This window comes from Watersipora subatra, chromosome 2 (assembly GCF_963576615.1).
Source record: "Watersipora subatra chromosome 2, tzWatSuba1.1, whole genome shotgun sequence".
Classification (NCBI taxonomy): domain Eukaryota; kingdom Metazoa; phylum Bryozoa; class Gymnolaemata; order Cheilostomatida; family Watersiporidae; genus Watersipora; species Watersipora subatra.
In genome coordinates, this window is record NC_088709.1 from 4,387,260 (window position 1) to 4,403,083 (window position 15,824).

The window sequence follows — 15,824 nt, forward strand, 5'->3', positions numbered from 1 at the left end:
TAAGCCGGTAAACCCAAACTCGAGGAATAGACCAAAAATAATACAATAGTTTCAATTACAAAGAATTCACAGCGAAGTTAAATGAATATTAGCTAATGTAAGCAAACAATGAGGACTGGACTCATGACCTCCTGTTTACAAGACAGGCGCTTTAACCACTGAACTATGGTGGCTGCTTATAATAGAGTGTAAAACCAAACCCGATTAGTGCACCAATTTTAAAAGGATTGTTGTAAATACAATCGATACACATCAAACTCTAATAAAAAGCTGTGAGGTTAAGCAGCTGTCATGAGTTGTTGTCAGGAAGTCATGAGTTGAACCAATGACGATTCAACTCATGACTTCCTGTTTGCTAGGCAGGTACTTTAACCGCTGAACTATGGCGGCTGTTGGTGGAAGGGTTGTAAACCCTGACCCGACAAGTAGACCAAAATTAATATACGAGTTTTAAATACAGTTTATACACATCAAACCTTAAAAAAAGGTGCAATCTTAAGCCACCAATGAGGATTGAACTCATGACTTCCTTTTACAAGACAGGCGCTCTAACCACTTAGCTATGGGGGCTGCTTATAAAATGGTGTAAACCCCAAGCCGACCAGTACACCAAAATTAAAAAAATTGTTTTAAATACAATCGATACACATCAAACTCTAATGATAAGCTGTAATTTTAAGCCACCAATGGGATTGAACTCACGACCTCCTCTTTACCAAACGCACACTTTAACCGCTGAGCTATGGTGGCTGTTGTAGGCGTGCCTGTAACCCCAAAATAAACGGATAGACTAAAAATAATACAATAGTTTCAATTACAAAGAATTCACAGCGAAGTTAAATGAATATTAGCTATTGTAAGCAAACAATGAAGAATGGACTCATGACCTCCTGTTTACAAGACAGGCGCTTTAACCACTGAACTATGGTGGCTGCTTATAATAGGGTGTAAAACCAAACCCGATTAGTACACCAATTTTAAAAGGATTGTTGTAAATACAATCGATACACATCAAACTCTAATAAAAAGCTGTGAGGTTAAGCAGCTGTCATGAGTTGCTGTCAGGAAGTCATGAGTTGAACCAATGACGATTCAACTCATGACTTCCTGTTTGCTAGGCAGGTACTTTAACCGCTGAACTATGGCGGCTGTTGGTGGAATGGGTGTAAACCCTGACCCGACAAGTAGACCAAAATTAATATAAGAGTTTTAAATACAGTTTATACACATCAAACCTTAAAAAAAGGTGCAATCTTAAGCCACCAATGAGGATTGAACTCATGACCTCCTGTTTACAAGACAGGCGCTCTAACCACTGAGCTATGGCGGCTGCTCACGATGGGGTGCAAACCCAATCCCGACCAGTACAACAATTTTAATAGATTAGTTTTAAATACATTTGATACCCATAAAACTTGAATAAAATGTTCCATCTTAATCCACTGAACTTATGACTTATCGTTCATAAGATAGGTGGTCTAGCCACTGAGCTATGGCAGCTGTTGGTAGAAAGGGTGTAAACCCAAACCCGACAAGTAGACCAAAGTTAATAGAAAAACTTTTAATACAATTTATACGCATCAAACCTAATAAAAAAATGCAATCTAAAGCCACCAATGAGGATTGAACTCATGACCTCCTGTTTACTAGACAGGCGCTCTAGCCACTGAGCTATGGCGGCTGCTGGTGCCATTGATGTAAACCCAAACCCTACAGAATCTCTACCCGATACAATTAATACAAATCACACTTAAATAAAAAGTAGCGATCTTCAGCCCCCAATGAGGGTTGAACTCATTACCTCCTGCATACCGCATAGGCATTTAGCCCCTGAGCTATGGTGGCTGTTGGAGGTAGGCCTGTAAACCCAAACTCGACAAATAGACCAAAAATAATACAATAGATTCAATTACAAAAAACTCACAGCGAATATAAATGAAAAATAGGTACTATAAACCAACAATGAGGATTGAACTCATGACTTCCTGTTTACCAAACGCACACTTTAACTGCAGAGCTATGGTGGCTGTTGGAGGTAGGCCTGTAAACCCAAAATCAATGAATAGACCAAAAATAATAGCATAGATATAAATACATTTGATACCCACGAAACTTGAATAAACTATTTCATTCTTAAGCCATCAATGAGGAATGAACTCATGACCTCCTGTTTACAAGACAGGCGCTTTAACCACTGAACTATGGTGGCTGCTTATAAAAGGGTGTAGAACCAAACCCGATTAGTACACCAATTTTAAAAGGATTGTTGTAAATGCAATCGATACACATCAAACTCTAATAAAAAGCTGTGAGCTTAAGCAGCTGTCATGAGTTGCTGTCAGGAAGTCATGAGTTGAACCAATGACGATTCAACTCATGACTTCCTGTTTGCTAGGCAGGTACTTTAACCGCTGAACTATGGCGGCTGTTGGTGGAAGGGGTGTAAACCCTGACCCGACAAGTAGACCAAAATTAATATAAGAGTTTTAAATACAATTTATACACATCAAACCTTAAAAACAGGTGCAATCTTAAGCCACCAATGAGGATTGAACTCATGACCTCCTTTTACAAGACAGACGCTCTAACCACTTAGCTATGGGGGCTGCTTATAAAATGGTGTAAACCCAAAACCGACCAGTACACCAAAATTAAAAAAATTGTTTTAAATACAATCGATACACATCAAACTCTAATGATAAGCTGTAATTTTAAGCCACCGATGGGATTGAACTCACGACCTCCTCTTTACCAAACGCACACTTTAACCGCTGAGCTATGGTGGCTGTTGGAGGCGTGCCTGTAACCCCAAAATAAACGGATAGACCAAAAATAATACAATAGTTTCAATTACAAAGAATTCACAGCGAATATAAATGAAAAATAGGTACTGTAAGCCAACAATGAGGATTGAACTCATGACTTCCTGTTTACCAAACGCACACTTTAACTGCAGAGCTATGGTGGCTGTTGGAGGTAGGCCTGTAAACCCAAAATCAACGAATAGACCAAAAATAATAGCATAGATATAAATACATTTGATACCCACAAAACTTGAATAAACTATTTCATTCTTAAGCCATCAATGAGGATTGAACTCATGACCTCCTGTTTACTAGACAGGTGCTCTAGCCACTGAGCTATGGCGGCTGCTGGTGGAAAGGGTGTAAACCCAAACCCGACAGGTAGACCAAAGTTAATAGAAAAACTTTTAATACAATTTATACGCATCAAACCTAATAAAAAAATGCAATCTAAAGCCACCAATGAGGATTGAACTCATGACCTCCTGTTTACTAGACAGGCGCTCTAGCCACTGAGCTATGGCGGCTGCTGGTGCCATTGATGTAAACCCAAACCCTAAAGAATCTCTACCCGATACAATTAATACAATTCACACTTAAATAAAAAGTAGCGATCTTCAGCCCCAAATGAGGGTTGAACTCATTACTTCCTGCATACCGCATAGGCATTTAGCCCCTGAAGTATGGTGGCTGTTGGAGGTAGGCCTGTAAACCCAAACTCGACGAATAAACCAAAAATAATACAATAGATTCAATTACAAAGAATTCACAGCGAATATAAATGAAAAATAGGTACTGTAAGCCAACAATGAGGATTGAACTCATGACTTCCTGTTTACCAAACGCACACTTTAACTGCAGAGCTATGGTGGCTGTTGGAGGTAGGCCTGTAAACCCAAAATCAACGAATAGACCAAAAGTAATAGCATAGATATAAATACATTTGATACCCACAAAACTTGAATAAACTATTTCATTCTTAAGCCATCAATGAGGATTGAACTCATGACCTCCTGTTTACAAAACAGGCGTTCTAACCACTGAGCTATGACGGCTGCTTCTGAAAAAGTGTTAACCCAAACCCGATTAGTACACCAATTTTAAAAGGATTGTTGTAATTACAATCGATACACATTAAACTCGACTAAAAAGCTGTAATGTTAAGCCACCAATGAATACTGAACTCATGAGTTCCTGTTTACTAGATAGGTACTTTAACCACTAAGCTATGACGGCTGCTGGTGGAAAGGGTGTAAACCCAAACCGACAAGTAGACCAGATATAATAGAAGAGTTTTAAATACAATTTATACACAACAAACCTTAATAAGAAGGTGCAATCTTGAGCCAACAATGTGGGTTGAACTCATGACCTCCTGTTTACAAGACAGGCGCTTTAACCACTGAATTATGGTGGCTGCTTTTTAAAGGGATTGTTGTAATTACAATCGATACACATCAAACTCTAAGAAAAATCTGTAAATTTAAGCCACCGATAGGATTGAACTCATGACCTCCTGTTTACCAAACGCACGCTTTAACCGCCGAGCTATGGTGGCTGTTGGAGGTAAGCCGGTAAACCCAAACTCGAGGAATAGACCAAAAATAATACAATAGTTTCAATTACAAAGAATTCACAGCGAAGTTAAATGAATATTAGCTAATGTAAGCAAACAATGAGGACTGGACTCATGACCTCCTGTTTACAAGACAGGCGCTTTAACCACTGAACTATGGTGGCTGCTTATAATAGAGTGTAAAACCAAACCCGATTAGTGCACCAATTTTAAAAGGATTGTTGTAAATACAATCGATGCACATCAAACTCTAATAAAAAGCTGTGAGGTTAAGCAGCTGTCATGAGTTGCTGTCAGGAAGTCATGAGTTGAACCAATGACGATTCAACTCATGACTTCCTGTTTGCTAGGCAGGTACTTTAACCACTGAACTATGGTGGCTGTTGGTGGAAGGGTTGTAAACCCTGACCCGACAAGTAGACCAAAATTAATATACGAGTTTTAAATACCGTTTATACACATCAAACCTTAAAAAAAGGTGCAATCTTAAGCCACCAATGAGGATTGAACTCATGACTTCCTTTTACAAGACAGGCGCTCTAACCACTTAGCTATGGGGGCTGCTTATAAAATGGTGTAAACCCCAAGCCGACCAGTACACCAAAATTAAAAAAATTGTTTTAAATACAATCGATACACATCAAACTCTAATGATAAGCTGTAATTTTAAGCCACCAATGGGATTGAACTCACGACCTCCTCTTTACCAAACGCACACTTTAACCGCTGAGCTATGGTGGCTGTTGTAGGCGTGCCTGTAACCCCAAAATAAACGGATAGACTAAAAATAATACAATAGTTTCAATTACAAAGAATTCACAGCGAAGTTAAATGAATATTAGCTATTGTAAGCCATCAATGAGGATTGAACTCATGACCTCCTGTTTACAAGACAGGCGCTCTAACCACTGAGCTATGGCGGCTGCTCACGATGGGGTGCAAACCCAATCCCGACCAGTACAACAATTTTAATAGATTAGTTTTAAATACATTTGATACCCATAAAACTTGAATAAAATGTTCCATCTTAATCCACTGAACTTATGACTTATCGTTCATAAGATAGGTGGTCTAGCCACTGAGCTATGGCAGCTGTAGGCGGAAAGGGTGTAAACCCAAACCCGACAAGTAGACCAAAGTTAATAGAAAAACTTTTAATACAATTTATACGCATCAAACCTAATAAAAAAATGCAATCTAAAGCCACCAATGAGGATTGAACTCATGACCTCCTGTTTACTAGACAGGCGCTCTAGCCACTGAGCTATGGCGGCTGCTTATAAAAGGGTGTAAACCCAAACCTGACCAGTACGCCAATTTTAAAAGAAATGTTTTAAATAATATCAATAAACATCAAACTCTAATGGAAAGCTGTTCTTTTAAACCACCAATGGGATTGAACTCATGACTTCTTGTTTACCAAACGCACACTTTAACCGCAGAGCTATGGCGGCTGTTGGAGGTAGGCCTATAAACCCAAAATAAACAAATAGACCAAAAATAATAGCATAGATATAAATACATTTGATACCCATCAAACTTGAATAAACTATTTCATTCTTAAGCCATCAATGAGGATTGAACTCATGACCTCCTGTTTACAAGACAGGCGCTCTAACCACTGAGCTATGACGGCTGCTTCTGAAAAAGTGTGAACCCAAAGCCGATCAGTACACTAATTTTAAAAGGATTGTTGTAAATACAATCGATACACATTAAACTCGAATAAAAAGCTGTAATGTTAAGCCACCAATGAATACTGAACTCATGATTTCCTGTTTACTAGATAGGTACTTTTACCACTAAGCTATGACGGCTGGTAGTGGAAAGGGTGTAAACCCAAACCCGACAAGTAGACCAAAATTAATAAAAGAGTTTTAAATACAATTTATACACATCAAACCTTAATAAGAAGGTGCAATCTTGAGCCAACAATGAGGATTGAACTCATGACCTCCTGTTTACAAGACAGGCGCTCTAACCACTGAGCTATGACGGCTGCTTCTGAAAAAGTGTGAACCCAAAGCCGATCAGTACACTAATTTTAAAAGGATTGTTGTAAATACAATCGATACACATTAAACTCGAATAAAAAGCTGTAATGTTAAGCCACCAATGAATACTGAACTCATGATTTCCTGTTTACTAGATAGGTACTTTAACCACTAAGCTATGACGGCTGGTAGTGGAAAGGGTGTAAACCCAAACCCGACAAGTAGACCAAAATTAATAAAAGAGTTTTAAATACAATTTATACACATCAAACCTTAATAAGAAGGTGCAATCTTGAGCCAACAATGAGGATTGAACTCATGACCTCCTGTTTACAAGACAGGCGCTCTAACCACTGATCTATGGCGGCTGCTTATAAAAAAGCCAATCCCAACCAGATTTTATAAACCCAATCCCGACCAGTACAACAATTTTAATAGATTAGTTTTAAATACAATTGATACCCATAAAACTTGAATAAAATGTTCCATCTTAATCCACTGAACTTATGACTTATCGTTCATAAGATAGGTGGTCTAGCCACTGAGCTATGGCAGCTGTTGGTGGAAAGGGTGTAAACCCAAACCCGACAAGTAGACCAAAATTAATAAAAGAGTTTCAAATACAATTTATACACATCAAACCTTAATAAAAAGGTGCAATCTTGAGCCAACAATGAGGATTGAACTCATGACCTCCTGTTTACAAGACAGGCGCTCTAACCACTGAGCTATGGCGGCTGCTCACGATGGGGTGCAAACCCAATCCCGACCAGTACAACAATTTTAATAGATTAGTTTTAAATACATTTGATACCCATAAAACTTGAATAAAATGTTCCATCTTAATCCACTGAACTTATGACTTATCGTTCATAAGATAGGTGGTCTAGCCACTGAGCTATGGCAGCTGTTGGTGGAAAGGGTGTAAACCCAAACCCGACAGGTAGACCAAAGTTAATAGAAAAACTTTTAATACAATTTATACGCATCAAACCTAATAAAAAATGCAATCTATAGCCACCAATGAGGATTGAACTCATGACCTCCTGTTTACTAGACAGGCGCTCTAGCCACTGAGCTATGGCGGCTGCTGGTGCCATTGATGTAAACCCAAACCCTACAGAATCTCTACCCGATACAATTAATACAATTCACACTTAAATAAAAAGTAGCGATCTTCAGCCCCAAATGAGGATTGAACTCACGACCTCCTCTTTACCAAACGCACACTTTAACCGCTGAGCTATGGTGGCTGTTGGAGGCGTGCCTGTAACCCCAAAATAAACGGATAGACCAAAAATAATACAATAGTTTCAATTACAAAGAATTCACAGCGAATATAAATGAAAAATAGGTACTGTAAGCCAACAATGAGGATTGAACTCATGACTTCCTGTTTACCAAACGCACACTTTAACTGCAGAGCTATGGTGGCTGTTGGAGGTAGGCCTGTAAACCCAAAATCAACGAATAGACCAAAAATAATAGCATAGATATAAATACATTTGATACCCACAAAACTTGAATAAACTATTTCATTCTTAAGCCATCAATGAGGATTGAACTCATGACCTCCTGTTTACTAGACAGGTGCTCTAGCCACTGAGCTATGGCGGCTGCTGGTGGAAAGGGTGTAAACCCAAACCCGACAGGTAGACCAAAGTTAATAGAAAAACTTTTAATACAATTTATACGCATCAAACCTAATAAAAAAATGCAATCTAAAGCCACCAATGAGGATTGAACTCATGACCTCCTGCATACCGCATAGGCATTTAGCCCCTGAAGTATGGTGGCTGTTGGAGGTAGGCCTGTAAACCCAAACTCGACGAATAGACCAAAAATAATACAATAGATTCAATTACAAAGAATTCACAGCGAATATAAATGAAAAATAGGTACTGTAAGCCAACAATGAGGATTGAACTCATGACTTCCTGTTTACCAAACGCACACTTTAACTGCAGAGCTATGGTGGCTGTTGGAGGTAGGCCTGTAAACCCAAAATCAACGAATAGACCAAAAGTAATAGCATAGATATAAATACATTTGATACCCACAAAACTTGAATAAACTATTTCATTCTTAAGCCATCAATGAGGATTGAACTCATGACCTCCTGTTTACAAAACAGGCGTTCTAACCACTGAGCTATGACGGCTGCTTCTGAAAAAGTGTTAACCCAAACCCGATTAGTACACCAATTTTAAAAGGATTGTTGTAATTACAATCGATACACATTAAACTCGACTAAAAAGCTGTAATGTTAAGCCACCAATGAATACTGAACTCATGAGTTCCTGTTTACTAGATAGGTACTTTAACCACTAAGCTATGACGGCTGCTGGTGGAAAGGGTGTAAACCCAAACCGACAAGTAGACCAGATATAATAGAAGAGTTTTAAATACAATTTATACACAACAAACCTTAATAAGAAGGTGCAATCTTGAGCCAACAATGTGGGTTGAACTCATGACCTCCTGTTTACAAGACAGGCGCTTTAACCACTGAATTATGGTGGCTGCTTTTTAAAGGGATTGTTGTAATTACAATCGATACACATCAAACTCTAAGAAAAATCTGTAAATTTAAGCCACCGATAGGATTGAACTCATGACCTCCTGTTTACCAAACGCACGCTTTAACCGCCGAGCTATGGTGGCTGTTGGAGGTAAGCCGGTAAACCCAAACTCGAGGAATAGACCAAAAATAATACAATAGTTTCAATTACAAAGAATTCACAGCGAAGTTAAATGAATATTAGCTAATGTAAGCAAACAATGAGGACTGGACTCATGACCTCCTGTTTACAAGACAGGCGCTTTAACCACTGAACTATGGTGGCTGCTTATAATAGAGTGTAAAACCAAACCCGATTAGTGCACCAATTTTAAAAGGATTGTTGTAAATACAATCGATGCACATCAAACTCTAATAAAAAGCTGTGAGGTTAAGCAGCTGTCATGAGTTGCTGTCAGGAAGTCATGAGTTGAACCAATGACGATTCAACTCATGACTTCCTGTTTGCTAGGCAGGTACTTTAACCGCTGAACTATGGTGGCTGTTGGTGGAAGGGTTGTAAACCCTGACCCGACAAGTAGACCAAAATTAATATACGAGTTTTAAATACCGTTTATACACATCAAACCTTAAAAAAAGGTGCAATCTTAAGCCACCAATGAGGATTGAACTCATGACTTCCTTTTACAAGACAGGCGCTCTAACCACTTAGCTATGGGGGCTGCTTATAAAATGGTGTAAACCCCAAGCCGACCAGTACACCAAAATTAAAAAAATTGTTTTAAATACAATCGATACACATCAAACTCTAATGATAAGCTGTAATTTTAAGCCACCAATGGGATTGAACTCACGACCTCCTCTTTACCAAACGCACACTTTAACCGCTGAGCTATGGTGGCTGTTGTAGGCGTGCCTGTAACCCCAAAATAAACGGATAGACTAAAAATAATACAATAGTTTCAATTACAAAGAATTCACAGCGAAGTTAAATGAATATTAGCTATTGTAAGCCATCAATGAGGATTGAACTCATGACCTCCTGTTTACAAGACAGGCGCTCTAACCACTGAGCTATGGCGGCTGCTCACGATGGGGTGCAAACCCAATCCCGACCAGTACAACAATTTTAATAGATTAGTTTTAAATACATTTGATACCCATAAAACTTGAATAAAATGTTCCATCTTAATCCACTGAACTTATGACTTATCGTTCATAAGATAGGTGGTCTAGCCACTGAGCTATGGCAGCTGTTGGCGGAAAGGGTGTAAACCCAAACCCGACAAGTAGACCAAAGTTAATAGAAAAACTTTTAATACAATTTATACGCATCAAACCTAATAAAAAAATGCAATCTAAAGCCACCAATGAGGATTGAACTCATGACCTCCTGTTTACAAGACAGGCGCTCTAACCACTGAGCTATGACGGCTGCTTCTGAAAAAGTGTGAACCCAAAGCCGATCAGTACACTAATTTTAAAAGGATTGTTGTAAATACAATCGATACACATTAAACTCGAATAAAAAGCTGTAATGTTAAGCCACCAATGAATACTGAACTCATGATTTCCTGTTTACTAGATAGGTACTTTAACCACTAAGCTATGACGGCTGGTAGTGGAAAGGGTGTAAACCCAAACCCGACAAGTAGACCAAAATTAATAAAAGAGTTTTAAATACAATTTATACACATCAAACCTTAATAAGAAGGTGCAATCTTGAGCCAACAATGAGGATTGAACTCATGACCTCCTGTTTACAAGACAGGCGCTCTAACCACTGAGCTATGGCGGCTGCTTATAAAAGGGTGTAAACCCAATCCCGACCAGTACAACAATTTTAATAGATTAGTTTTAAATACAATTGATACCCATAAAACTTGAATAAAATGTTCCATCTTAATCCACTGAACTTATGACTTATCGTTCATAAGATAGGTGGTCTAGCCACTGAGCTATGGCAGCTGTTGGTGGAAAGGGTGTAAACCCAAACCCGACAAGTAGACCAAAATTAATAAAAGAGTTTCAAATACAATTTATACACATCAAACCTTAATAAGAAGATGCAATCTAAAGCCACCAATGAGGATTGAACTCATGACCTCCTGTTTACTAGACAGGCGCTCTAGCCACTGAGCTATGGCGGCTGCTTATAAAAGGGTGTAAACCCAAACCTGACCAGTACGCCAATTTTAAAAGAAATGTTTTAAATACTATCAATAAACATCAAACTCTAATGGAAAGCTGTTCTTTTAAACCACCAATGGGATTGAACTCATGACTTCTTGTTTACCAAACGCACACTTTAACCGCAGAGCTATGGCGGCTGTTGGAGGTAGGCCTATAAACCCAAAATAAACAAATAGACCAAAAATAATAGCATAGATATAAATACATTTGATACCCACAAAACTTGAATAAACTATTTCATTCTTAAGCCATCAATGAGGATTGAACTCATGACCTCCTGTTTACAAAACAGGCATTCTAACCACTGAGCTATGACGGCTGCTTCTGAAAAAGTGTTAACCCAAACCCAATTAGTACACCAATTTTAAAAGGATTGTTGTAATTACAATCGATACACATTAAACTCGAATTAAAAGCTGTAATGTTAGGCCACCAATGAATACTGAACTCATGAGTTCCTGTTTACTAGATAGGTACTTTAACCACTAAGCTATGACGGCTGCTGGTGGAAAGGGTGTAAACCCAAACCCGACAAGTAGACCAAAATTAATAAAAGAGTTTCAAATACAATTTATACACATCAAACCTTAAAAAAAGGTGCAATCTTAAGCCACCAATGAGGATTGAACTCATGACCTCCTGTTTACAAGACAGGCGCTCTAACCACTGAGCTATGGCGGCTGCTCACGATGGGATGCAAACCCAATCCCGACCAGTACAACAATTGTAATAGATTAGTTTTAAATACATTTGATACCCATAAAACTTGAATAAAATGTTCCATCTTAATCCACTGAACTTATGACTTATCGTTCATAAGATAGGTGGTCTAGCCACTGAGCTATGGCAGCTGTTGGTAGAAAGGGTGTAAACCCAAACCCGACAAGTAGACCAAAGTTAATAGAAAAACTTTTAATACAATTTATACGCATCAAACCTAATAAAAAAATGCAATCTAAAGCCACCAATGAGGATTGAACTCATGACCTCCTGTTTACTAGACAGGCGCTCTAGCCACTGAGCTATGGCGGCTGCTGGTGCCATTGATGTAAACCCAAACCCTACAGAATCTCTACCCGATACAATTAATACAAATCACACTTAAATAAAAAGTAGCGATCTTCAGCCCCCAATGAGGGTTGAACTCATTACTTCCTGCATACCGCATAGGCATTTAGCCCCTGAGCTATGGTGGCTGTTGGAAGTAGGCCTGTAAACCCAAACTCGACAAATAGACCAAAAATAATACAATAGATTCAATTACAAAAAATTCACAGCGAATATAAATGAAAAATAGGTACTATAAACCAACAATGAGGATTGAACTCATGACTTCCTGTTTACCAAACGCACACTTTAACTGCAGAGCTATGGTGGCTGTTGGAGGTAGGCCTGTAAACCCAAAATCAATGAATAGACCAAAAATAATAGCATAGATATAAATACATTTGATACCCACGAAACTTGAATAAACTATTTCATTCTTAAGCCATCAATGAGGAATGAACTCATGACCTCCTGTTTACAAGACAGGCGCTTTAACCACTGAACTATGGTGGCTGCTTATAAAAGGGTGTAGAACCAAACCCGATTAGTACACCAATTTTAAAAGGATTGTTGTAATTACAATCGATACACATTAAACTCGAATTAAAAGCTGTAATGTTAGGCCACCAATGAATACTGAACTCATGACTTCCTGTTTGCTAGGCAGGTACTTTAACCGCTGAACTATGGCGGCTGTTGGTGGAAGGGGTGTAAACCCTGACCCGACAAGTAGACCAAAATTAATATAAGAGTTTTAAATACAATTTATACACATCAAACCTTAAAAACAGGTGCAATCTTAAGCCACCAATGAGGATTGAACTCATGACCTCCTTTTACAAGACAGACGCTCTAACCACTTAGCTATGGGGGCTGCTTATAAAATGGTGTAAACCCAAAACCGACCAGTACACCAAAATTAAAAAAATTGTTTTAAATACAATCGATACACATCAAACTCTAATGATAAGCTGTAATTTTAAGCCACCGATGGGATTGAACTCACGACCTCCTCTTTACCAAACGCACACTTTAACCGCTGAGCTATGGTGGCTGTTGGAGGCGTGCCTGTAACCCCAAAATAAACGGATAGACCAAAAATAATACAATAGTTTCAATTACAAAGAATTCACAGCGAATATAAATGAAAAATAGGTACTGTAAGCCAACAATGAGGATTGAACTCATGACTTCCTGTTTACCAAACGCACACTTTAACTGCAGAGCTATGGTGGCTGTTGGAGGTAGGCCTGTAAACCCAAAATCAACGAATAGACCAAAAATAATAGCATAGATATAAATACATTTGATACCCACAAAACTTGAATAAACTATTTCATTCTTAAGCCATCAATGAGGATTGAACTCATGACCTCCTGTTTACTAGACAGGCGCTCTAGCCACTGAGCTATGGCGGCTGCTGGTGGAAAGGGTGTAAACCCAAACCCGACAGGTAGACCAAAGTTAATAGAAAAACTTTTAATACAATTTATACGCATCAAACCTAATAAAAAAATGCAATCTAAAGCCACCAATGAGGATTGAACTCATGACCTCCTGTTTACTAGACAGGCGCTCTAGCCACTGAGCTATGGCGGCTGCTGGTGCCATTGATGTAAACCCAAACCCTACAGAATCTCTACCCGATACAATTAATACAATTCACACTTAAATAAAAAGTAGCGATCTTCAGCCCCAAATGAGGGTTGAACTCATTACTTCCTGCATACCGCATAGGCATTTAGCCCCTGAAGTATGGTGGCTGTTGGAGGTAGGCCTGTAAACCCAAACTCGACGAATAGACCAAAAATAATACAATAGATTCAATTACAAAGAATTCACAGCGAATATAAATGAAAAATAGGTACTGTAAGCCAACAATGAGGATTGAACTCATGACTTCCTGTTTACCAAACGCACACTTTAACTGCAGAGCTATGGTGGCTGTTGGAGGTAGGCCTGTAAACCCAAAATCAACGAATAGACCAAAAGTAATAGCATAGATATAAATACATTTGATACCCACGAAACTTGAATAAACTATTTCATTCTTAAGCCATCAATGAGGATTGAACTCATGACCTCCTGTTTACAAAACAGGCGTTCTAACCACTGAGCTATGACGGCTGCTTCTGAAAAAGTGTTAACCCAAACCCGATTAGTACACCAATTTTAAAAGGATTGTTGTAATTACAATCGATACACATTAAACTCGAATTAAAAGCTGTAATGTTAGGCCACCAATGAATACTGAACTCATGAGTTTCTGTTTACTAGATAGGTACTTTAACCACTAAGCTATGACGGCTGCTGGTGGAAAGGGTGTAAACCCAAACCGACAAGTAGACCAGATATAATAGAAGAGTATTAAATACAATTTATACACATCAAACCTTAATAAGAAGGTGCAATCTGGAGCCAACAATGTGGGTTGAACTCATGATTTCCTGTTTACAAGACAGGCGCTTTAACCACTGAATTATGGTGGCTGCTTTTTAAAGGGATTGTTGTAATTACAATCGATACACATCAAACTCTAAGAAAAATCTGTAAATTTAAGCCACCGATAGGATTGAACTCATGACCTCCTGTTTACCAAACGCACGCTTTAACCGCCGAGCTATGGTGGCTGTTGGAGGTAAGCCGGTAAACCCAAACTCGAGGAATAGACCAAAAATAATACAATAGTTTCAATTACAAAGAATTCACAGCGAAGTTAAATGAATATTAGCTAACGTAAGCAAACAATGAGGAATGGACTCATGACCTTCTGTTTACAAGACAGGCGCTTTAACCACTGAACTATGGTGGCTGCTTATAATAGGGTGTAAAACCAAACCCGATTAGTACACCAATTTTAAAAGGATTGTTGTAAATACAATCGATACACATCAAACTCTAATAAAAAGCTGTGAGGTTAAGCAGCTGTCATGAGTTGCTGTCAGGAAGTCATGAGTTGAACCAATGACGATTCAACTCATGACTTCCTGTTTGCTAGGCAGGTACTTTAACCGCTGAACTATGGCGGCTGTTGGTGGAAGGGGTGTAAACCCTGACCCGACAAGTAGACCAAAATTAATATAAGAGTTTTAAATACAGTTTATACACATCAAACCTTAAAAAAAGGTGCAATCTTAAGCCACCAATGAGGATTGAACTCATGACCTCCTGTTTACAAGACAGGCGCTCTAACCACTGAGCTATGGCGGCTGCTCACGATGGGGTGCAAACCCAATCCCGACCAGTACAACAATTTTAATAGATTAGTTTTAAATACATTTGATACCCATAAAACTTGAATAAAATGTTCCATCTTAATCCACTGAACTTATGACTTATCGTTCATAAGATAGGTGGTCTAGCCACTGAGCTATGGCAGCTGTTGGTAGAAAGGGTGTAAACCCAAACCCGACAAGTAGACCAAAGTTAATAGAAAAACTTTTAATACAATTTATACGCATCAAACCTAATAAAGAAATGCAATCTAAAGTCACCAATGAGGATTGAACTCATGACCTCCTGTTTACTAGACAGGCGCTCTAGCCACTGAGCTATGGTGGCTGCTGGTGCCATTGATGTAAACCCAAACCCTACAGAATCTCTACCCGATACAATTAATACAAATCACACTTAAATAAAAAGTAGCGATCTTCAGCCCCCAATGAGGGTTGAACTCATTACCTCCTGCA

General features: G+C 38.7%; 28 non-coding genes across 28 annotated transcripts; all 28 read right to left on the reverse strand.

The window, feature by feature from the left end:
* Window positions 1–1,257: 1,257 nt before the first annotated feature.
* On the reverse strand, window positions 1,258–1,330 carry Trnat-ugu (transfer RNA threonine (anticodon UGU)). The gene has a single exon. It is a non-coding gene; the product is annotated as a tRNA-Thr (tRNA).
* Window positions 1,331–1,608: 278 nt separating this feature from the next.
* Trnat-agu (transfer RNA threonine (anticodon AGU)) lies at window positions 1,609–1,681 on the reverse strand. The gene has a single exon. It is a non-coding gene; the product is annotated as a tRNA-Thr (tRNA).
* A 455-nt stretch (window positions 1,682–2,136) lies between these two features.
* On the reverse strand, window positions 2,137–2,209 carry Trnat-ugu (transfer RNA threonine (anticodon UGU)). The gene has a single exon. It is a non-coding gene; the product is annotated as a tRNA-Thr (tRNA).
* An 868-nt stretch (window positions 2,210–3,077) lies between these two features.
* Trnat-agu (transfer RNA threonine (anticodon AGU)) lies at window positions 3,078–3,150 on the reverse strand. The gene has a single exon. It is a non-coding gene; the product is annotated as a tRNA-Thr (tRNA).
* A 108-nt stretch (window positions 3,151–3,258) lies between these two features.
* On the reverse strand, window positions 3,259–3,331 carry Trnat-agu (transfer RNA threonine (anticodon AGU)). The gene has a single exon. It is a non-coding gene; the product is annotated as a tRNA-Thr (tRNA).
* Window positions 3,332–3,786: 455 nt separating this feature from the next.
* On the reverse strand, window positions 3,787–3,859 carry Trnat-ugu (transfer RNA threonine (anticodon UGU)). The gene has a single exon. It is a non-coding gene; the product is annotated as a tRNA-Thr (tRNA).
* A 1,371-nt stretch (window positions 3,860–5,230) lies between these two features.
* Trnat-ugu (transfer RNA threonine (anticodon UGU)) lies at window positions 5,231–5,303 on the reverse strand. The gene has a single exon. It is a non-coding gene; the product is annotated as a tRNA-Thr (tRNA).
* Window positions 5,304–5,581: 278 nt separating this feature from the next.
* Window positions 5,582–5,654, reverse strand: Trnat-agu (transfer RNA threonine (anticodon AGU)). The gene has a single exon. It is a non-coding gene; the product is annotated as a tRNA-Thr (tRNA).
* A 289-nt stretch (window positions 5,655–5,943) lies between these two features.
* Window positions 5,944–6,016, reverse strand: Trnat-ugu (transfer RNA threonine (anticodon UGU)). The gene has a single exon. It is a non-coding gene; the product is annotated as a tRNA-Thr (tRNA).
* Window positions 6,017–6,306: 290 nt separating this feature from the next.
* Window positions 6,307–6,379, reverse strand: Trnat-ugu (transfer RNA threonine (anticodon UGU)). Its single transcript has one exon. It is a non-coding gene; the product is annotated as a tRNA-Thr (tRNA).
* Window positions 6,380–6,669: 290 nt separating this feature from the next.
* Trnat-ugu (transfer RNA threonine (anticodon UGU)) lies at window positions 6,670–6,742 on the reverse strand. The gene has a single exon. It is a non-coding gene; the product is annotated as a tRNA-Thr (tRNA).
* Window positions 6,743–7,039: 297 nt separating this feature from the next.
* Trnat-ugu (transfer RNA threonine (anticodon UGU)) lies at window positions 7,040–7,112 on the reverse strand. The gene has a single exon. It is a non-coding gene; the product is annotated as a tRNA-Thr (tRNA).
* Window positions 7,113–7,389: 277 nt separating this feature from the next.
* On the reverse strand, window positions 7,390–7,462 carry Trnat-agu (transfer RNA threonine (anticodon AGU)). The gene has a single exon. It is a non-coding gene; the product is annotated as a tRNA-Thr (tRNA).
* Window positions 7,463–7,918: 456 nt separating this feature from the next.
* On the reverse strand, window positions 7,919–7,991 carry Trnat-agu (transfer RNA threonine (anticodon AGU)). Its single transcript has one exon. It is a non-coding gene; the product is annotated as a tRNA-Thr (tRNA).
* Window positions 7,992–8,462: 471 nt separating this feature from the next.
* Window positions 8,463–8,535, reverse strand: Trnat-ugu (transfer RNA threonine (anticodon UGU)). The gene has a single exon. It is a non-coding gene; the product is annotated as a tRNA-Thr (tRNA).
* A 1,371-nt stretch (window positions 8,536–9,906) lies between these two features.
* Window positions 9,907–9,979, reverse strand: Trnat-ugu (transfer RNA threonine (anticodon UGU)). The gene has a single exon. It is a non-coding gene; the product is annotated as a tRNA-Thr (tRNA).
* A 278-nt stretch (window positions 9,980–10,257) lies between these two features.
* On the reverse strand, window positions 10,258–10,330 carry Trnat-ugu (transfer RNA threonine (anticodon UGU)). The gene has a single exon. It is a non-coding gene; the product is annotated as a tRNA-Thr (tRNA).
* Window positions 10,331–10,620: 290 nt separating this feature from the next.
* Trnat-ugu (transfer RNA threonine (anticodon UGU)) lies at window positions 10,621–10,693 on the reverse strand. Its single transcript has one exon. It is a non-coding gene; the product is annotated as a tRNA-Thr (tRNA).
* A 279-nt stretch (window positions 10,694–10,972) lies between these two features.
* Window positions 10,973–11,045, reverse strand: Trnat-agu (transfer RNA threonine (anticodon AGU)). Its single transcript has one exon. It is a non-coding gene; the product is annotated as a tRNA-Thr (tRNA).
* Window positions 11,046–11,334: 289 nt separating this feature from the next.
* On the reverse strand, window positions 11,335–11,407 carry Trnat-ugu (transfer RNA threonine (anticodon UGU)). Its single transcript has one exon. It is a non-coding gene; the product is annotated as a tRNA-Thr (tRNA).
* Window positions 11,408–11,696: 289 nt separating this feature from the next.
* Trnat-ugu (transfer RNA threonine (anticodon UGU)) lies at window positions 11,697–11,769 on the reverse strand. The gene has a single exon. It is a non-coding gene; the product is annotated as a tRNA-Thr (tRNA).
* Window positions 11,770–12,047: 278 nt separating this feature from the next.
* Window positions 12,048–12,120, reverse strand: Trnat-agu (transfer RNA threonine (anticodon AGU)). The gene has a single exon. It is a non-coding gene; the product is annotated as a tRNA-Thr (tRNA).
* Window positions 12,121–12,575: 455 nt separating this feature from the next.
* Trnat-ugu (transfer RNA threonine (anticodon UGU)) lies at window positions 12,576–12,648 on the reverse strand. Its single transcript has one exon. It is a non-coding gene; the product is annotated as a tRNA-Thr (tRNA).
* Window positions 12,649–13,480: 832 nt separating this feature from the next.
* Window positions 13,481–13,553, reverse strand: Trnat-agu (transfer RNA threonine (anticodon AGU)). Its single transcript has one exon. It is a non-coding gene; the product is annotated as a tRNA-Thr (tRNA).
* A 108-nt stretch (window positions 13,554–13,661) lies between these two features.
* On the reverse strand, window positions 13,662–13,734 carry Trnat-agu (transfer RNA threonine (anticodon AGU)). The gene has a single exon. It is a non-coding gene; the product is annotated as a tRNA-Thr (tRNA).
* A 455-nt stretch (window positions 13,735–14,189) lies between these two features.
* Trnat-ugu (transfer RNA threonine (anticodon UGU)) lies at window positions 14,190–14,262 on the reverse strand. Its single transcript has one exon. It is a non-coding gene; the product is annotated as a tRNA-Thr (tRNA).
* A 1,010-nt stretch (window positions 14,263–15,272) lies between these two features.
* Window positions 15,273–15,345, reverse strand: Trnat-ugu (transfer RNA threonine (anticodon UGU)). The gene has a single exon. It is a non-coding gene; the product is annotated as a tRNA-Thr (tRNA).
* Window positions 15,346–15,623: 278 nt separating this feature from the next.
* On the reverse strand, window positions 15,624–15,696 carry Trnat-agu (transfer RNA threonine (anticodon AGU)). Its single transcript has one exon. It is a non-coding gene; the product is annotated as a tRNA-Thr (tRNA).
* Between the last annotated feature and the right edge of the window lie 128 nt (window positions 15,697–15,824).